Source organism: Salvelinus sp. IW2-2015, unplaced genomic scaffold, assembly GCF_002910315.2.
Source record: "Salvelinus sp. IW2-2015 unplaced genomic scaffold, ASM291031v2 Un_scaffold2235, whole genome shotgun sequence".
In the NCBI taxonomy this organism is placed as follows: domain Eukaryota; kingdom Metazoa; phylum Chordata; class Actinopteri; order Salmoniformes; family Salmonidae; genus Salvelinus; species Salvelinus sp. IW2-2015.
The window spans coordinates 82,070-92,794 of NW_019943565.1; positions in this window are offsets into that span (position 1 = coordinate 82,070).

Sequence of the window (10,725 nt, forward strand, 5' to 3'; positions counted from 1 at the left end):
CCATGTTATTGACTTGTTTATTGTTTCTCCATGTGTAACTCTGTTTGTTTGTCTGTTCACACTGCTATTGCTTTTATCGTGTGGCCAGGTCGCAGTTGCAAATTGGAGAACTTGTTCTCAACTAGCCCTTACCTGGTAAATAAATGTGAAATAAAAAAATAAATAAAAAATAGCAAAAGGACTCAACCGCATTATTTTCACAATTTTTCTACTTGCATGGGTAAGCTATCACAAACGACCAAATAAGAGATTAATTAGTCACTAACCAAGAAACAACTTCATCAGATGACAGTCTGTATACATGTTATACAATAATGTACATATTTGAGGTAGATTCATCGTTTTTACATTGCAGCTAACATCAAAATTATCACCAAAGCAGCCAGGAATAATTACAGAGGCAGCAACGTGAAAACCCAAATACTCATCATAAAACATTTTATGAAAAATACATGGTGTACAGCAATGAAAGATAACAGTTCTTGTGATCCAGCCATATTTTCCGATTTTTAAGTGTTTTACAGCGAAAACACAATATAGCATTATATTAGCTTACCACAATAGCAAACACACCAAGCATTTATTAGCCAAGCCAAAGGTATGCTGATCGCAAAAACCAGCAAAGATATTAAAATTAACCCTTAAACCTTGACCAACTTTCATCAGATGACAGTCTTATAACATTCATGTTATACAATACACTTATGTTTTGTTCGAAAATGTGCATAATTTAGAGCTGCAACCGTGGTTATACATTGTGATATGTAGCATCAATCACCAAATTGTCCGGAGCTATTTTGGACACTCACCTATCTGACCAAAGAATTCATCATAAACTTCACTAAAAAATACATATTGACAGCAATGAAAGATACACTAGTTCTGTAATGCAACCCGCCTGTTAGTATTTTTAACTAACTTTTTACCATACAAAACAGCTTACGTGCTTAGCGAGACAGCGGCCCGCAAAAAGGGCGGTAATAGGACTAAAACATTTTCCACAGAAATACGAAATGACATTCATAACATTGTTCTTACTTTTGCTGAGTTTCCATTTCAGAATCTTGTACAAGGAGGTCCATAGGTCCAGAATATCGTCTGTGTTTGGTTTTAAGGAATGTCCTTCTCTCCTGTCGAATTCGCTCCCAAAGGCTAGGCCTGTGGCCGACATTTGCCCATCTATCTCTTGACGCATTAACGCGAAAACTCCAAAAGGTCCCATTAAAACGTTGAATAAACTGATGAAACTCGGTTGAAAAAACCTACTTTATGATGTTTTTTCTAATGTTGTATCAAATAAAAACCAAAGCCGGAGATATTAGCCGTGTATACCGAACGCTTATCATAAGACAATAGGGATGGTGCTTCCCGCGCCTAGGTAGAGAAAGGAATTGTGGACACGTCATTCCAAGAGCTCTTGTTCGACCTCATCAACGCTAGACACCCCATTCCATCTTCCACTGCCTGTGACATCTAGTGGAAGGCGTATGCAGTGCATGCATATCCATAAATATAAGGCATTCAATAGGCAGGCCCTGGAACAGAGCATCGTTTCAGATTTTTCACTTCCTGTCTGGAAGTTTGCTGCAAATGTAGTTCTGTTTTACTCACAGATTAATTCAAACAGTTTTAGAAACTTGAGAGTGTTTTTCTATCCAATAGTAATAATAATATGCATATTGTACGATCTAGAATAGAGTACAAGGCAGTTTAATTGGGCACGATTTTTTCCAAAGTGGAAACACGCGCCCCATATTGACAAGAAGTTCAGGAACATGGAGGTGGGGTTCTCATGTGCCGGTAGTGACTGCAGGGTCATCATGACCGAAGCATCCTTACTGGGATATGGAGCGCTACTCAGAAAAGGGATTTGGTAAACAGCGCAAAGGATGCTGCATATTAATTCCCTAGAGCTACAGACAGTTTTGCTATAGCTGAGTTTTTTGTTCAGATGTTGGAGGGCCAGTATGTGCTGGTAAGGTCTATCATCAGGCTGTGGTCTCTCTCTCTCCTAAACCTGGCACGGTATCTGTTTCGAAGAAGGGGGTGCTATTTTTCACTTTTGGGGAATCGTTGGATATTTAAACGGCCTCTACTCAATTCTTGCTCGTACAATATGCACTATTATTATTACTATGGATAGAAAAGCACTCTCTAAGTTTCTAAAACCGTTTGATTATTTCTCTAAGTGAAATAGAACTCTTTTACCGACTATTTCCTATCCGGGAGTGAGATTTCCAAAAGCGAAGTCCTCTCTTCAAGAGCTTGTCTATAAAAAGGGCATGTCACTTATGACTGTATGAAACCACGTCTACACCTCCCCTGGTGTCGTTTGCGGAGGAGAGCAGAAACTGGACTGATTATCTTGTTTCAGGGGATTGAATACAACCTCTTGGAGTGATAGGTGCGCCCATTTATTTATTTTCGAGTCAATTACGATTGGGTCAGGCGGTCGCAAGGTACGGAAGTGAGAGCGCGAAGTTGGATCTGGAATCGCACTCCTGGAAAACCGTCTTATAGATTGTGAATATTGATCTCCGGCTTCGATTTTATTGATACATGTCACATTATCATCCTAAAGTATTTGTTTTTTCATATAGTTTTAATTATATATTATTGAAAGTTTATTCTGGACTTAGACTTTGATGCGTCGCAAGAATTTGTTCAAAGAAGGATGAGGTTAGGCACCGCACGGCCGTGTGCTTTGCTAATTCAAGATGGGAAATAGTTGGTTCTGGATCCAAATAAAGACGGTTCTGAACAAAGGACCCCTTGGAGAACTGTCTGATGGGAGATCAACAAAGATTAAGGACCCAATTTGGGATACTAATTTCCATATATCGGTCGAAACTTGCTTATCGCTTACCGTTGACTAGAACAATGCTGCGGGTGTGTGAGCTATTGGTAGTAAGCATTATAACGATATATTGTGTTTTCGCTTGTTAAAACACTTCAAAATCGGAAATATTGGCTTATTTCACAAGGATCTTTGTCTTTCATTAGCTATCCCACCATATATTTTTCTGAAATGTTTTTATGATGATAATTAGTAGTTGACGTTGGTTCTATGTATTTACTCTGGCTACTCCGTGCGATTTACTGACTGTAGCTATGATTGGTAGCTATGATAGGTAGCAGTAATGTAAAAACTGATTATGCTAATTGCACATTTTTCGAAACAAAACTAGATTGATGTGTAAACTGTTATAGGCTGTCATCTGAGGGCAGTTTTATTTTCTAGGTTATTTAGGTTGGTTTCCTAGGTTATTAGGTGGCTTTGTGGCATGCATACTCATGCTACCGTTTGCTGTGAAAAATGTCTGTCTGTCTTTTGTATTTGGTGGTGAAGCTAACATAAATATATGTGGTGTTTCTCTGTAAAAACAATTTTAAAAATCGGACATGTTGGCTGGATTCACAAAGATGTCTTATCTTTCAAATGCTGTATTGACATTGTTAATGTGTGAAAGTTAAATATTTCAATTCTTTTTTATTTTATTGGCCGCTTCTGCCTTTCATGGAATGTGGGGAGGATGCCCCTACTCGGATGTTATCGCGCGCGTTTCCAACCTTCGCTCTTCTCTCCCCCGCTACCTCTTCTCCTCTTTCCATCCTATCATCTCTTCTCTCTGCTCAAACCTTCTGCCAACCTATCTCCTGATTCTGCCTCCTCAACCCTCCTCTCCTCCTTTCTGATCCTTTGACTCTCTTATGTCCCTATCTCCCAGGCCGGCTCGGTCCTCCTCCTGCCTCCGTGGCTCGACGACTTCATTGCGAGCTCACTAAGACAGCTCGCGGGCAACCCAGGCGGAAATGGAGGAAAACTCGCACCTCCCTTGCGGACCTGAGAGCATCCTTTCACTCCCTCCTAACACACAGCATTCTCCTCTTTCTGTGATCTCTGGCTGCTTGAAACGCCACTCTATCTACTCACCTAGATTCCAAAGCATACAATGCCCCTTCTAACCCTAGAAGCTCTTTGCCACCTTCTCCTCCCTCCTGAACCTGCCTCCCCCTCCCCCCTCCCCTCCTCCTCTGCGGGATGACTTCGTCAACCATTTTGGAAAGAAGTCGACGACATACCGATGCCTCGTTTGCTATAGCGTCAAACGACACCGCTGGTTCTGCTCACCTGCCCCTACCATGTGCGCTTGACCTCTTTCTCCCGCTCTCCTCCAGTATGAAATCTCGCGTCTTGTGACGGCGGCGCCCAACAACCTGCCCGCTTGACCCTTATCCGCTCCTCTCTTCCCAGACATTTTCCGAGAAGACGCTTCTCCCTTACACTCGACTCGCTCATCAACTCATCCTTGGACGCTGGCTACTTCCCTTCTTCATCAAGAAAAGCAGAGTGTTGCACCCCTTCTGAAAAAACCTACATTCGATCCCAATCCGACCTGATCAACAACTATCAGGCCAGAATATCCTCGTTCTTATTCTTATTCTCGCCCAAAACTTAGAACTGACCCTTCCTGCCAGCTTCTCCTGGCATATCTCTCTTCAGAATGAACATTCTTAGAAATACTACGAAATCAGTCAGGTTCACGAAACATAATCACTGCAACTGAGACTGTTCTTTCTCTTGTGTCACGGAGCGCGCTCCGCACGCTTAAAGCTAATTCTCTCTCCTCTGCTCTCACCTCCGTTCTAGACCATATCGCTTGCCTTTGATACTGTGAACCATCAGATCCCTCCCACCCTCTCCGAGTTGGGATCTCCGGCGCGGCTCACGCTTGGATCGCGTCCGTACCTGACAGTCCCGCTCCTACACAGTGGACTTAGTCGGCGAAGAATCTGCATCCGCACCCGCTGCTCTCACCACCTGCTAGTCCCCAGGGCATCATGTTCTAGGGCCTCTCCTATTGCTCGCTATACACCAAAGTCAACTTGTCTCTGTCGATATCACTACAAATGAAAGCTCTCCTATCATTGCTATGCAGACGACACACAATTAAATCGCTTCCCTTTTCCCCCTTCTGATAACCAGGTGGCGAATCGCATCTCTGCATGTCTGCAGACCATATCAGTGTGGGAGCACGGATCACCACCTCAAGTCTGAAACCTCGGCAACGGAGCTGCTCTTCCTCACCGGGAAGGACTGCCCGCTTCCATGATCTCGCCATTCACGGTTTGACAACTCGCATCTGTGCAACTCCTCCCAGAGTGCTAACGAACCTTGGCGTTTGATCCTGGTAACCAACACCCTGTCGTTCTTCAACTAACATCAAGGCGGTGACCCGTTCCGTGACCCGTCTACAACATTCGCAGAGTACGGACCCGTGCCTCACACAGAAGCGCGCAGCGTCCTAATCCAGCACTTTCATCGTCCCGTCTGGATTACTGCAACTCGCTGGTTGCCGCTCCCCTGCCTGTGCATTAAAACCCCTACAACTCGATCCAACAGAACGCCGCAGCCCGTCTGCGTGTTCAACCTTCCCAAGTTTAGTCTCACGTCACCCCGCTCCTCCGCTCTCTCCACTGGCTTCCAGTGAAGGCTCCATCCGCTACAAGACCATGGGCTTGGGCCTACGGAGCTGTGAGAGGGGAACGGCACCTCCGTAACCTTCAGGCTCGCATCAGGACCCTAACACCAAACAAGGGCACTGCGTTCATCCACCTCTTGGGCCTGCTCGATCCTCCTCATACACTGCGCGAAGTACAAGCTGTTTCCCGCTCAGCCCAGTCAAACTGGTTCGCTGCTCTCGCGCACCCAATGGGACAAACTCCCTCACGACCCAGGTCAGCGGAGTCAACACCACCTCCGCGAGACACTGAAACCCACCTCCTTTAGGAATACCTAGGTAGGAAAAGTAAGCCTTCTCACCCCCCCCTTAAAAGAGTTAGATGCACAACTTTGTAAATGGCTTGTTGCCACTGGATATCCATAAGGTTAATAATAGCACCAATTTGAAGATCGCTCTGGATAAGAGCGTCTGCTAAATGACTTTAAATGTAAATGTAAATGACTGTATCCATTTTAGAAACAAAGAAGCAGCAATCATTCTTCGTTTGCACCCATTCCGTGACGTGCTATTTAGACCTATACAAAACAGCATGCAAACTTATAGTAATATTACAGCGAGAGAGGAGGAATCTGTGCTGGTTGAGTGGCCGGGCCGGGCTTGTTGTGTGAAAGCAGCCGCAAGAGAGGAAAAAAAAAGGAGTAAAAGAAAGAAAGGACGCATACCACGGCTGGATGTCATTTAAGATATTGCTATGCCATATGGATTCTCTTGTGGTCATGGATATCTGAATTAAAATTAGTGTGCAGCTTTTTGGAGCCGGTGAACCTGTGTGTGCTTGGACTGCCGGGCCTCCTAGTTGTTACCCTCTAAACTGGCTTGGGGTTGACCATATTTCCCAGAAACCCTTGACCCAATCCATTTGCATACCTTCCCAACAGATACACAGAGGATGCAATCTCTATTGCACCCCACACTTCCTTTCCATCTGGACAAAGAACACCTACTTGAGAATGTTCATTGACTACAGCTCAGCGTTCAACACCATAGTGCCCTCAAAGCTCATCACTCATCATGTGCTTGGCCCTCCTATGTTGAACATATAAAACGGCTCTCTATCCACCGGATGTGTACCAACTCACTAAAAGTAAACAGTAATAAAAGCTCTCTTAAAAAGCCAAACCCTGGACTCAGAAAATATAAAAAATTATCGCCTAAATCGATAGCTTCCCATTCCTCTCAATTTTTTTATGAAAAAAGCTGTGTTGCAGCAACTCAACTGCCTCCCTAAAACAAACCAATGTATACGAAAAATTGCTTCAGTTCTGGTTTGACCCCATCATTAGCACTGAACTGCCACTTGTGAGTGGTAAATGACCTTTTTAATGACGTTCAGACCGAAGCTCTGCATCTTTCCTTGTGCTACTAGCCTTAGTGCTGCCTTGATACCATCGATCACCACATTCTTTTGGAGAGATTGGAAACCCAAATTGGTCTACACGGACAAGTTCTGGGCCTGGTAGATCTTATCTGTCGTAAAGATATCAGTTGTCTCTTGATATGGTTTTGTCTCTGACAAATTCAACTGTACAACTTCGGTGTTCTCAAGGTTCCATTTTTAGGACCACTATTGTTTTCACTATATATTTTACCTCTTGGGGAGTCATTCAAAACATAATGTTAACTTTCACTGCTTATGCGGATGACACAACAGCTGACAATTTCAATGAAAACATGGTGAAGCCCCAATGCCCTCCCTAGGAAGCCTGTGTTTCAGACATAAGTGGATTGGACGAAATCTTTTCTACTCTTAACTCGGACAAAACAGAGATGCTTTTCTAAGGGTTCCCAAGACAACACAAGGGATCTTCTGTTGAATCTGACAATTAATCTTTTGATGGTGGGTAAAGTCGTTCTCAAATAAAACTGTGAAGGACCCCCTTGGCGTTACTTCTGGACCCTGATCTCTTCTTTTGACGAACATATCAGACTGTTTCAAGGACAGCTTTTTCCATCTACGTAACATTGCAAAAAAATTCTGACAATGGGTTTTGTCCAAAAAATGGATGCAGAAAATTAATCCCATGCTTTTGTTACTTCTAGGTTAGACTACTGCAATGCTCTACTTTCCGCGCTACCCGGATAAAGCACTAAATAAAACTTCAGTTAGTGCTAAATACGGCTGCTAGTTCCTGACTTGAACCCCAAAATTTGATCATATACTCCAGTGTAGCTTCCCTACACTGGCTTCTTGTAAGGCAAGGGCTGATTTCAAGGTTTTCTTGTTTAACCTATAAAGCGTTACATGGGCTTAGCTTCCTACCTATCTTTCCGAGTGTCCCTGCCGTACATACCTACTCGTACGCTACAGTCACAAGGATGCAGGCCCTCCTAATAATTGTCCCTGAATTTGGAGGCAGGGTTTCTCCTTTAGATTCTCCATTTTTATGGAATTGTCTGCCTACCCATGTTGAGAGGACGCCAGACTCGGGTCTCAACCTTTTAAGTCTTTACTGAAGACTTATCTCTTCAGTGGTATATGATGAGTGTAGTCTGGCCCAGGAGTGTGGAAAGGTAACGGAAAGGCTCTGAGCAACGAACCGCTTGCTGTCTCGCCTGGCCGGTTCCCCTCTATCCACTGGATTCTCTACCTCTTAACCTATTACAGGGGCTGAGTCACTGGGCTTACTGGTGCTCTTTCATGCCGTCCCTAGGAGGGCGTGCGTTAACTTGGTGGGTTTGAGTCACTGACGTGATCTTCCTGTCTGGCGTTGGCGCCCCCCCCCCCCCTGGTTTGTGCCATGGCGGAGTATCTTTGTGGGCTATAAAAAATCGGCTTGTTCTCAGGATTGTTAAGTTGGGGTTGAAATATCCCTCTAGTGGTGCGGGGGTGTGCTTTGGCAAAGTGGGTTGGGGTTATATCCTTCCTGTTTTCCCTGTCGGGGTATAATCGGATGGGGCCACAGTTGTCTCCTACCCCTCCTGTCTCAGCCTCAGTATTTATGCTTGCAGTAGTTTATGTTCGGGGGGCTAGGTCAGTTTGTTATATCTTGGAGTACTTCTCCTTGTCTTATACGGTGCCTGTGTGAATTTAACGTATGCTCTCTCTAATTCTCTCCTTCTCTCTTTCTTTCTCTCTCTCGGCGGGACCTGACGCTAGGACCATGCGTCAGGACAACCGGGCATTGATGACTCCTTTGCTGTCCCAGTCCACTGGCCTTGCTTGCTGTTTCAGTTTCAACTGTTCTGCCTGCGGCTATGGAACCCTGACCTTCCACCGTACGTGCTACCTGTCCCAGACCTTGCTGTTTTCAAATCTCCAAGGACCCGCAGTGAGCGGTTAGGAGATACTTCTTAATGATCGGTATGAAAAGCCACTGACATTACTTCCCTGAGGTGCTGACTTGCTACACCCTCGGTAACTACTGTGTTATTATTATTGACCATGCTGCTCATTTATGGAAAACATTTGAACATCTTGCCAGTTCTTGTTATAATCTCCACCCGGCACAGCCAGAAGAGGACTGGTCACCCCCTCATACCTGGTTCTTCTCTAGGTTTCCTTCTAGGTTTTGGGCCTTTCTAGGGATTTTCCTAGCCACCGTGCTCACACCTGCATTGCTTGCTGTTGGGATTTTTAGGCTTGGGTTTCTGTACAGCACTTCGAATATTAGCTGATGCTACGAAGGCATATAAATACATTCGATTTGATTTGATTTGATCACTAAGCTAAGACCCTGGAACTAAACACTTCTCTCTCAACTGAATCCTGGAACTTCCTGATGGGCCGCCCCCAGGTGGAAGGGTAGGTAACATAAACATCTGCCACCGCTGATCCTCAACACGGGCCCCTCAGGGGTGGTTGCTCAGTCCCCTCCTTGTACTCCCTGTTCACCCATGCTGCATGGCAAGCACGACACACTATCATTAAGTTTGCCGCGACACAATAGTGGTTAGGCCTGATCCCGACAATGAATGAGACAGCCAATAGGTGAGAGTCAAGACCTGGCCGTGTGGTGCCAGGATACAACCTCCCCTCAACTTGTCAAGACAAAGGAGATGATTCTGGACTTACAGGGAAAAGAGGACACAAGCAAGCCCCCATTCTCAATTGACGGGGCTGTAGTGGAGCAGGTTGAGAGCTTTCAAGTGTCCTTGGTGATCCCATCACCAAACAAACTATATGGTCCAACCACACCAAGGACAGTTGTCAAGAGGCACGAACAAAATCTCGCTCAGGAGATTTAAAGGACTTTGGCATGTGCTTCAGCATCCTCAAAGGTTCTACGCTTCACCATTACAATTTTTTATTTAACTAGGCAGTCAGTTAAGAACAAACTCTCATTTACAATGACGGCCTGCTCGGCCAAACCCTGACATACACAGAGGACAATTGTGCACCAATCATGGCCAGATGTGATACAGCCTGGATTTGAACCAGGACTTCGTGACATCTCTGGCACAAGTGCTTGACTGCTGCCACCACGTGGTAGCCATTTTGCCTCTGCTCTCTGAAATATGCCAAACTGACAGCACTCGCACTTCCTCTTGAACTTTTTGTGACACTGTAACAGGAACATTGAGTTAGGAGACAAGCGCCACCCATTATCATGAAGATATCTATTATTGTTTTATTTAGCCTTTGTTTATCCAGGTTAGTCTCATTGAGATAAAATACATTTTTCAAAAGAGACCTTGTATAACAGAGATAGCAGCAGGGGGACATGTTTGATACAAATATCAGACATACTGTAACAACTAGAACATAGACACACCATAAAAAATACATTTACATAGACAGACATACATTTCAATTACAGAACATACAATCGTCTTAGATAAAAAATTTATCATATGTACCACAGCATCAAGTCCGAATGACAATCACAATTCCTTAGTGACATGTGAGTCAACCAAACATTCAAACCTCCAAGGAAACAAGGATCCTGGAGATTCATTGCTGTTCTGGACAGCAATTACAGAAACCATGGGGAATTAGTTGGTAAAATACATTTTTGCTATGATCCGTTCTGATTAGTGCAAATTCCGTTAAAGTAAGTAGTGGAAGAACCGTAACTGTTGTTTATTTTCTGACCTTATCAAAGAGAAGACAGCGATAAATCGCAGTTTTCCAAAATGCCCTTTTAAATCATAGTATAACAATGTGTAAGCATAAGTGAGTCAACGAACGAACAGCAACAACACTATCAGAGATCACTGTGATGATGTCAGATTTACTTGGATTGCCTAATAAACCTGAAAG